Raw genomic sequence first — 11,094 nt, 5'->3', positions numbered from 1 at the left:
CTGAAAATTTACTATTATTAATTAATATTTAATTGCAAATTGAAACTGATTGGTAGCCCCGTTTTTTCAGATTCGCTGACACAAAGTTTCGAGGGAACTTTAAGAGTTGAAACAACTTACAGTGAGATACCACGCCGCCAACGAGAATTCCGTGAGCACTCAGCACCATCGGGCAGCGTGCTAGCCACTGATGACGTGGCCTGTTTGCTTGTAGAATGGATAATTCCTTCAATTTTATCTGAATGAATTTGAAATTTTGCAAAAAACTTCCTTTAATAATGAGGAACATAGAAAAATTGAATTTCATCATTCTCAAGCGCTGGGTGAGTTTCTCAACCCAGACCCTCAACTTTTGCTTTTAAATATTTAGCGTAAACCCTTGATAACGCATTCGTTTGTGTCGTTCGATTCCCATTTTTTTCCTTTACGTCGTATAATTTCTCCGGCATGTACTTCCATATCGTTGGCATCCTTAATGCCCTTTCCCTCGGACATGGCTTCTCATCCTGATTCTTCTTGATTTTGAAACGGAGTGCGTCTGAAATTAAATTTTTATTAATATTCTTGAGCGGTTAACACTTATTACGATTAATAACAAATATAACATTGTCCTTAAAAGAAATATTAACATTTTAAAATACAAATAATTTTCGTGCCAAAACTGTTATATTGGCAGTAGCCTGCAGCTTAACGCGTGACATTTTCATGATTAGAAATCTTTTTTTTTTAATTTTCGCGTCCTCAATTAAAGCCATAATTGGAACAAATATTTCGTTAGATTTCTCGGTGCACACAATGTAAATAGTGCTTCTCTAAAAAAGTGGTAATTTAGATTTCTGAATTTAAAGAAATTAATTCAGGTTTAAGGTCTTGTCGGTTTAGCAAACCCTGTCTATTCTCTCGCGCTCGAGCGCGAGCTTAATGCTCGCCAGGGCGCTGTACGTATATGGGGCTATTTCTGCCGTAACGTGTGTACGAATAGCCGGATTTTTCTGGTACGTGTATACTGTTTCAGAGGAGAAACTACTTTTGTTTAAAAATTATAATATGATGGAAAAGTTTTCTTTGGCGTTCACACTTTTTTGAACAATGCACCGTTTTCAAGTTATAGCATTACAAGCAATTAAGTTTGTATAAATTTGACATATTTGCAGGTAGATACTTCAGCACCTATTAGATTGAATAATGCCTAAAATATTCAAATTTGTTTTTGAGGATACTTACTCTAAACAAGAAAAAAAGTACAAAAGAAAGCAAATTTTGTTAGGTGTTGAGATATCTACTAGCAAATATATACATTTTACTGCACATGTAAATACCCGGTAAAAAGGCTTGCATTAAAAAGTATTGAAAAATTTCATTAATTCAGTGGTAACGTGAGAAATATTGAATACTTCTGGATCCCGTTTTAGTCCTCCCGTTTTGAATATCCACAGCAGTTGAAGTTAGCTCTCAAATTGAATCCCTTTCTGTACCTAGCGCTGAGAATATTTTGCTGAATACCACAAAGTAACCAAGAATTATACAAATTTTAATCCCTTTTTATTCAGCAAATTTTGCTTCATTAATTTACTGTTTTTTGAATAATAATCAGGCAAGAATGTTTTCAAAACATAGCGTCGGTCATTTTACGATGCCAGGATCAATTTTCACACAGAAGGTTCTGGTGAAAAATAATTTTTTCAATTATTTATCATGATTTTATATTTTTCAATTTATAATATTTGGACAAAGCGAACATTTGACGATAAAGAAATGTATTCTTACATACAATCCTGCTAGATTTGGCAAATTTCATGCTTTTAGAGCGCGTTCTAATGCTTCAAGTGAAAATTGTGTTTTCAATGTATTCGAGGTTACGTCTGACAGCTCCGATCGGCTTTAAAAGGGATTGAAATCTTATAATTTTCGCTGCCTAATGAGAATTAAAAAATTAAGGACAGAAAGGGCATTCCTGGGGATTCAAATTTTCTAATACTTTTTAATGCAAGTCTTCTTACCGCGTAGTTATAAAGTTATAACTTGAAAATGGTAATTTGTACAGAAAAATGTAAATGTGAAAGAGAACGTTTCAAAAATATTATAATTTTTTAAAATATTTGTTTGTTCTATGTTAGTCTCTACACGTACTGACAAAATCTAGCCATTCCTACAGAAATTCCGGTATCCGCCGAGCCGCAAGGTATCAGCTATTATCCTGACAAGGCCTTAAGCCTTAACTTACTACGCTCGCGAGATATCTGTATGACTATTTTTCCTTTATTAGAGTAGTTAATGAGATTGCATTATTCGGATTATCAGTAAATAAGAAGATTTCTGACATTCGTTGAGAAAGGAGGCGTAGAGAAGGAGAGTTTGACTTCATTAAGAAAGTTGAACCGATGACACTGGAAACTAGTGGAACTAGTTTTAATTAATTTTCATTGAATCTATGCTCAGAGATGAGTTTTTGGAGCGAGAAGGTAAAGTTCGTCGCACGGCTTTGAACGAGTTCCGCGAGTTTTCGTGGTAAGGTAAGGGTACAAGTTCGGCGAGAAAGATGAAAAGGGGAAGGTGAGGTATTGGTTAAGTTTTGAAAAACAAGCGAGAGAAAAAGCAGAGTATGAGTTTCTTCAAGAATGCTTAGTATTCTTTTTTAATCTGGGATTAAAATTATTATATAAATTAACAGAAATCTTGATTTTCTTAGCAACTAAAACAAAGCTTCGTAAAAGATATTTTTCTAAAATGTTTGATACTGTGAATCTGAGTTAGTGTACAATTTATTGATCGAAATATTTGTTAATTATCTCTCAAAAAAATATATGGATGAAATCAGGCTTCCACATATTTCGCACAATTTTGGGACTCTTAAAGCCATAAACAATTCAGGCAATGTGAACCATTTCTGTTGCAGTTTCACATTAAAATATATATATTTTTGTAATTTTGACATTTTGTTTTTATAATGTCGGATTGAACGTAAAACTGTTTGTGCTGGAAAATTAATGCTCAATAGTTTACACGTATAAAATGGAAGGTTAAATGGAAGGTTCTCATTAAACAAGTATAAATCAAATGCAGATAAATAGTCGATTTAGAATTTGTTACTCTTATAAATTGTAGTTTATGTTCAGAATTAAAGAATCAATCAATACACTTTAAGATTTAAGAGTTTTATTATTTTAAGCAATTTTATATTGAAAGCATTGAAGATTGAAAACTAATTTTTTTTCCAAATTTTAAGAAATCTAGAAGTTGTTTTAAATTTTACAATTTTAAATTATTTTAACAGTTTTCTCAGAACTTCTAAATATTATAATAAATAATAAATTCTTCTTTTTTAAAATGGTTATTTACTTTTTGAGCATTGGCCCGGACACAGGATCGTCTCTGTCTCTGACTTGCTGGCACCATTCTAAGACAGAAGCATCCGAATCCTTATTGTCACTTGTGCTTGATGATTTCCTTTTTGCATATACATAACTTTGAATCTTACTTCTTCAAAGAAATTCACGAGCTCTTAAAAACTTGTACATGCTCTCAGAGATACAATATATCTTTAAAATAGACTGTTTTGAGGAACTTCATTGCATTTCGTCTAAAAGCATTTTTTTTCTTCAAAAGATAAAGGCTTTCTTTTTTTGTTGTTTTTTTTTCGTCATTTTCGTTAAGCACATAACCTAAACACTGAGTGACTGAAAGCGAAATGAAGCAAATGCTCTGCGACATTTTTGCAACGGAATGAAACAGACGACACGAATAACGGCAGAGGGTACTGCCCGCTTTTTTTATACGTTCCGCTGGCCTATCAGCGCCACTTTTGCACCACCTTGGACCAGCTTGTCCTGTTTCACAGGAACTTCTATTGCACGACTGCAGTGTTATTTAATTTTAGGCAAAATGACGACAGATACGTTAAAAATATTTAAATGAAGCACTGTACTTTTTTAATCGACCTGCACATTTTCTTTCAACCATGTTTTTACATGACTACTAAAAATTCTACCATTTTTGCCATTTTTGTATAGAACCTGTCATTTTTTTATGAATCCGGATTGCTATATAAAAATAGTAAAAAGAGACCTTGTAGCTTTGCAAAATAACTTTAAATTTAATGTGTTCTATTTTTATAGGACCGGGAGTTTTTGTGTTATTGATAAAAAATGCTTGAAAAAATGAAAAATTCCTGATTTTTGCTTAACCACGCGAGATACGAAAGACGGTTTGAAAAAAGAATTCTAGTTTTGGTTGTTACGTAGCTTAAAAAATAAAATAAATAAAGTTTCATTCACGAATTTCAGACTCAAAGAATGAATATACGAATGCGTAGCGAAAGATTTGAAACACGCGCTTTCCGGACGCGTCAGCAATTGCAAGCCACGCGCGCAGACTTTATAATATTTAATTAATGGAGCCGCCTTTAAGATTTCTGTATGCGCTAAGGGGTTTTGAGTCTATTAACCCTAGACGGATCCTATACATTTTTTTGCCTCACCGGCTCCTGTGGGTGACAAATGTCCCCCATTTGGTTTGGAATCAGATGTTAATATACACCATTCTCTTCGTTTTTTAATGTCGAAGAGATTGTTGTATATAACATCCTGATTAAATTAATTTAAAATGTTGAAAAAATGTTTAAACAAATAAAAATCGCGAAAAATCGTGTTTTTGACATTTTTTGGAAAAAATCATGTCATTACTTTTATAATAAACTAATTTTAAAATTTCTAAAGCCATTTTGAAGAGGACCAATTGCACCTTAAGGTGATGTAGGTTATAATTAGTTTCCTTCCAAAAAGTATATTTATCTGAACATTCGAAGTTAGAAAATTTAAGAAAATGAGAAATATCATAAGTGCGGGCAGAATGCTTATTATTATAAATAATTTGAATATATAATAGGGCAATCTCTTTGTTTTCTGATGCACATTAAGATGTTTTTATTTAAATAAAGATAAAAAAATTAAGAAAAAGTTTTATTCGATGAAAAAGCGGCAAGTAAGTGTGAAAGATAGGAAAAATTCATCAGAATTAAAAAAAGAAGCCTTTTCTAAATAAAACTATTTTTATCTTCAAAGTAATTCTCGAAATAAAATTGAATTAAAAAAAAATTAATTAAAATAAATTTTGCATCAAAGAAGCTCAATATACTTCGATGCAAAGGTTGCACAAGACAGCCCTATGTTCGTCACACACAGGTCGGTTGCAACTTCTCTCTCTTTCCTGCGACACTGTAGTCACAGCATCGGCACTTTTTAGTTCGTATATTCTGGACATCTTTGACAAAAAAACACAATTATTCATGTGTTATTTATTAATTGATTTATTACTGGAATTTATGAGAACTGTATGAATAAAATTAAAGAAATCAACTTTACATTAATATATATCACATTTTTAGTAATTTTTACATATAATTTTCACTTAAATTAGAAAAAATCAATTCGAAACATTAAAATACCATGAAATACTGTAAATATACGTCAAATGCGTTTATTTACATGAAAATATGAAATTAACTTAACGTGACGAAGCTCGAACGTAACGGATGCTCTGGAGGACAAATGTGCCCCAAGCGCTCAGCATTTGCTTTTTACTTGACAGACAGCAAATAACTGGCAAAATCAACCACTTCACCGCACTCTAGAATAGCCGAACTGAATTATGCTTAAGGTCTGCACCAAAAAATCAGAGATATTTGCTCAGGAGAATTAATTGAATTTCGCATAGGGCACATTTGTCTCCCGCAGAATCCGTGTGGGATTAATTGCATTAAAGTATTTGGCAGCATGTTCCAATTTTGTTTTGTGTTATGATCTTTTTCCCCGTTCCTTTCCCCGGTCGAGAATCAGCAATGCCCGGCTCGCTTCACATGCTCGTAAACCATAGTATTTCATGAAAGCATTGTAGATAATACTATTTTAACGTAAAAAATAGAACAAAAACAATTTCCATGAAGGAATACAAACTTGAAATGCCATGAAACCCACTTTCAATTTTGTTATGAAAAAAAAAACATCACACTGAAACCTCGTTTAAGTTTACGCTTGGATAAGTTTACGCTCTTTTAAGTTCACGCGTTGCTTTTCGTTTAGGTTTACTTTCACCTCCCCAGCAAGTTCTTAGTGCTGCGCTCATTCAAGCTTTCCGAATACATGTCAAGCAATCGCATCAGCATATGGAGGGGCTCCTTTCGTTGTCGAGAACGATTCCTTCCCGAGTAAACCTAAGTGAGACGTTTTCGCTTCGAAGGAGTAAACTTAAACGGGGTTTCAATGTATTACTAATAACTTATATAAAAAAGTATTGTTATTAAACAAGTATAAGAAGCGTTTTTATCAAATTATTCGAGAATCATATGAGATTAAATGCCTTATGAAATCACTCGCAACACAATAATTCCAAATTCATGAAAAATATCTGTTTACTCTTTAATGCACCAAATTCAAGTACTTAAATATTGCCACGTACCTTTGAGTTTAGTACAACTGTTTTGATTAGTATATAACTAGAGTTCCTCTAAGGAGAGTTGTGCCACCACTTACTCCGCGTTTGATTGGTGCTGCGAAAGTGGAATCGGTTGTTTTCAAAATTTCAAAATTCAAAATTGTTCAATAACAATTATTAAAATGTAAAAAATAATTTTTGTAATGACATAAATTTGTACAATATTAATTATTTAATTGGCTAAATTAAATTTTATACTATAACATTTTAATTATTACGAAAAAAATTAAAATGAGACAAAACATGGAGAAAATTTTTTAATTGTATTGTTTGTGAAGTAAAGTAAAGAAATTGAATTCGGAGGTTATGGCCTTTTCTTCGACATCTTTTGATTTAATTATTTCAAATAAAAATAAATTTAATCCAATCATAGAGAAGAACAAAGTAAAGATCACATTAAAGTAATATTTTGCAAAACAGAGTTAAGAAATCAGAAATAAAATAAATATTTTTTGAGATTGAAACCCCTTTTTACAATATGTGTGTGCAATGTTTTTTAAAGTCCTAAAACCTTTTTTTTCAAATAAGTCTTAATTTCAGGACCACAGGTAAAACGTAAGAGAGGATTTATGATACAAATACAATATAAATTGCATGAATAAAATAGAAAAGTTTTTACTGCTGACTTGTTGAAATTATATTTCAATATAAATTTGTTTAATTATGCAATAAATATCAAAAAGAATTCATTCTGCAGGCGAACGTTCATTTGAAATTACATTTCAAATTTATACATTATACTATAAAAGTAATAGTAGAAGACAAATTACAGTTAAAAAAAGAAGATAGAACCTAAATTCTTATTGGAAATTTATGTGCATAGCCATGCTTTTGCTAGCATATTTGTTTTTAATGTCTTTTACCTTTGATTTAGCTTGATTACCAATTCTTAGGCGAAAGAGCAATTTTGTAAAACAGGGTGCAATAATCTGAATATTTGTTTCATTTCCTGGAAAGTATCAAACGTAGCTTCATTGGCGTAGAAGAGCAAGTTTTCTTTATATTCTTCATCAAAAAAGGAACGGTTGGATATTTCCTCAGGTAAAATATTTTTCAAAACAGTGAAGGTCATTACTGAAGTAAATTTCAACGAGGAATTCAACAACAACCTTCATTTTGACCTTAAAGTAGACCTTCATGGCTTTTTGAATGTCAACTTTGTTTTTTTTTTTTTATAAATGGAAACCCCCTTTTTTACATCTGCAATTGTTAAATCGGAAAATTCTACGTTCAGGTACGAACCCAAGTCACAGGTCAATTGCAACGTTAAAGGTCAGTTAGAGGTCAATTGAAATTAACAAAGTTATCGAAGAGGTCAGTGTAATTCCTGAAGTAAAGTTCAACGAGGAATTCAATGGTGACCTTCATTTTGACCTTCAAGTTGACCTTCATGACTGTTTTAAGGTTAACTTTGTTTTTTTAATGGTAACCCCCTTTCTTTAGATCTGCAAACGATAGAGCGAAAAATTTTACGTTCAGGTATGTACAAAAGTCAGAGGTCAATTGTAACGTTCAAAGTCATTTAGCTGTTATTTGAAATCAACAAAGTTTTCCAAGAGGTCAGTACAATTCCTGAAGTAAATTTCAACGAGAAATTCATTGGTGAGCTCTGTATTGATCTTGGTGATGATCTTCAAGATTTTTTCAAGGTTTTTTCCAAGCAGTTTACATTTACGTTTAGCATTACCCAGGAACAATAACGTGGGCGTAGTAAATTCTGTTCCCCTTGGGATGCTTGATTAGCGTGTGAACTGAAAACCTTGAGCATCTTGACAAAAGCTATGCGATTGTAAAAATCAGTTACAGAATGACGAATAATCTACCTATCAATCAAAGTAGCCTATTGCAGAATCCGATTCTGCAATTTGTCTAAGCTTTGCGGTTGCGTTGAGTATACTTTGCTCTTTAAATAACCCCAAAGAAAATATTCGAGAAGCATCAGATCAGGAGATCTAGCCGGCCACTCAATTTCACTGCTTCTTTCAATCCACCTTTGAGGGAACTGAGTATCTAAATATGCTTGAGCCTCCCGACCGTAACGATCCGCTGCTCCGCCCTGCTAGAACCAAATATTATGAAAATTACACTGACCTCTTGGAAAACTTTGTTGATTTCAAATAACCTCTAACTGAACTTGAACGGTTTTTTCAGATGGTGCCGAAAATTCAATAACAAACATGGTTCGCTTCTCGAAGTCAAGAAGAACCATGTCAGGCCTCGAGTGAGCAACAGAAACAATTGTCGAGAATATAAAGTTCCAGTATATGCGGTACTTCCCATTCTCGACAATTGACTCAATTTCCCTAGGAGCATTTAGAGGAGCGATATTAAGGTTAATGCCGTAGGAGTGACAGATATGGTAATAATGATAATAATAATAATAATAATAATAATAATAATGGTACAAATGACCTATAACTTAGGTTCGTACCTGAACGTAGAATTTTCCGCTCTATCGATTGCAGGTGTGAAAAAGGGGGTTTCTATTAAAAAAAAAACAAAGTTGACCCTCAAAAAGCCATGAGGGTCAACTTCAAGGTAAAAATGAAGATCACTATTGAATTCCTCGTTGAAATTTACTTCAGGAATGACCTTCACTTTTTAAACACCCTGTATAATAACTTATAACCTCTTCTTGAGAATAATTCAAATGTTTCGCGCTTCGTTACGTATTTCTGATTCCAGTTTAACGGCAGCTAGTGGAGGGGGTAATGTGATACAACTCTCCCTAGAGCAGTGCTGTCAGATAGTGGATGAAATTTACCCCCACCATACCTACCGTTTGGGAGCCGCAAAACAGAAGGTACATGATTAACACTGTGAGTTCGTGTGTAAGCCAAAATTGGCGATTTGGATGTTTTGCGTGATTGTTAATTTCATGCATGCGTTGATTTTCAGGTGTATATATTATGGATATTATTACTATTATATATATATATATATATATTTTTTTTTTTTTTTGATTCCTCTAGAATCAAACCGAAGAGCCTATGACAAAGCGACCGAACGCATCCTTGGGTTGCAGATAGAGGAACCCAGTACCAATGGTTTCTGCTGAACCCCTTTCTCTAGCTTCTCGTGGGAACAAGAATGACAACACTAAACATAGTTGTAGTAAGTGCGGTTCAAAACAACAGAACGCGCGGAGCTTCCGACAATGGGTCGGCCAACAATGTCGACAACTCTAGAGCTGGGGGAGCCAATCAAAATGGATTCAATGTGATGTATCGGCGGAATCTCGGGACCTTTAGGTGGACGGAGCGACTATATCACGACTTGCTAGGGTGCTACGATGCGAGCGTGGCCCCTGAACGAGGTTACATAGCACAACTGCATCTTCTGTGGTGCGAGAAACACCCGGAGCTATCACACTTTTCGCAGCAACGCCTGCGAAACCATGCCGAAGTACTCCGAAAAGGGGCTATGTAAGCGGAACGCCTAAATTACCACAGTCAGAACAAGCCGGCAACAGAGAAATAAAGGCGATACTAAGACCAACCGCGGGCAGGCATTCGACAGAGGCAGAGCGATGCTTTATGACCCGGAGAAACAGCATCATCAAGGGTTTCTCTCAAGCCTAAATATCTGGCTGAAATGAATGATGAGCTTCGTGGACATTTTTCCGAATAATCCGAGCTTTGAGCTAACAATTATTGTGTGTACAATGCAACGAGAGCTTTGGCCGATGCAAACCGTAAAACAAAACCAACGGCTGATCATAAGACCAAAAGGCGAATGCATCAACTTGCCATAAAGATAGGCTGGGCAAGACAGTACGTGTCCCGCATTCAATGTGTGATTGACTACATCACATCTAGTAGGAATTTTACAGCCAAGGTTCGAAAGTTCGCGCCCGAACTCCGGACCCGTTATCACACACTTAACAAGTCAAAGCTGCTAGAGCTAGAGCAGAGGGAGAGGTGGGTCAGAGAAAATCAAGAGCTTCTCTCCGACCCATCTCGACTTTTCCAAGACCCTACAGTTACTGTCGACCACCCGCCCAAACCACAGGAGGTCGAAGTATTTTGGAGAAAAATCTACGAAGTGCAGCATAGACTGGACGAAGACTCAGAAATTATAAATAGATTCAAGGAGCTCTGTGATGCCCTTATAACACCTGATCAAGAATGCTCACCCGAAAAATTACAGGCCAATCCCTTGTCTGAACACACTGTATAAAATATTCACAGCTATCCTAAATGATAGGATTATACGGGCAATTGAACCTGTGTGGAGAGAAATGTATGAACAACGAGGCTCAAAGAAAGGCGTAGCGGGATATTGGGAGAACCTGCTCATCCATAGATGTGTCTGCAAAGATGTAGCATTCTACCAGCATTCTCCCATAAACATATCATCTTTCTTTTGGAAAGCTTAAATCTTCATCCGCAAATCGTTAGGTGCATAGAGAGATTGATGCCGCTTTCGAAAACCAGATTTACTATCTTATCTGGAAAAAATCCCACGGTGAGCTGAAAGACACTTTTAGCTGGTCGGCCATGACGAAAAAAACGGACTAGGTAGATTTGTTTGGAAGGCTTTCAAGAATTGAAAAAACCTGGAATCAAAATCCTAGCTGATCGTTTTTTACAAATTTTAAGGGAA

At 34.6% G+C, this 11,094-nt stretch overlaps 1 protein-coding gene across 1 annotated transcript in view; it reads right to left on the bottom strand.

Moving 5' to 3' along the window:
- Positions 1 to 399: 399 nt before the first annotated feature.
- The window catches only part of LOC117172831, a 241,228-nt gene continuing 230,533 nt past the window's right edge, over positions 400 to 11,094 (bottom strand). The window contains exon 5 of the transcript XR_004467064.1: positions 400 to 538. The gene's annotated coding sequence lies outside the window, so the exon portion shown is untranslated. The remainder of the gene's footprint in view (positions 539 to 11,094) is intronic.

The sequence above is a fragment of the Belonocnema kinseyi genome, chromosome 5 (genome assembly GCF_010883055.1).
Source record: "Belonocnema kinseyi isolate 2016_QV_RU_SX_M_011 chromosome 5, B_treatae_v1, whole genome shotgun sequence".
Taxonomy (NCBI): domain Eukaryota; kingdom Metazoa; phylum Arthropoda; class Insecta; order Hymenoptera; family Cynipidae; genus Belonocnema; species Belonocnema kinseyi.
This window is presented reverse-complemented; position numbering and strand designations above follow the sequence as displayed.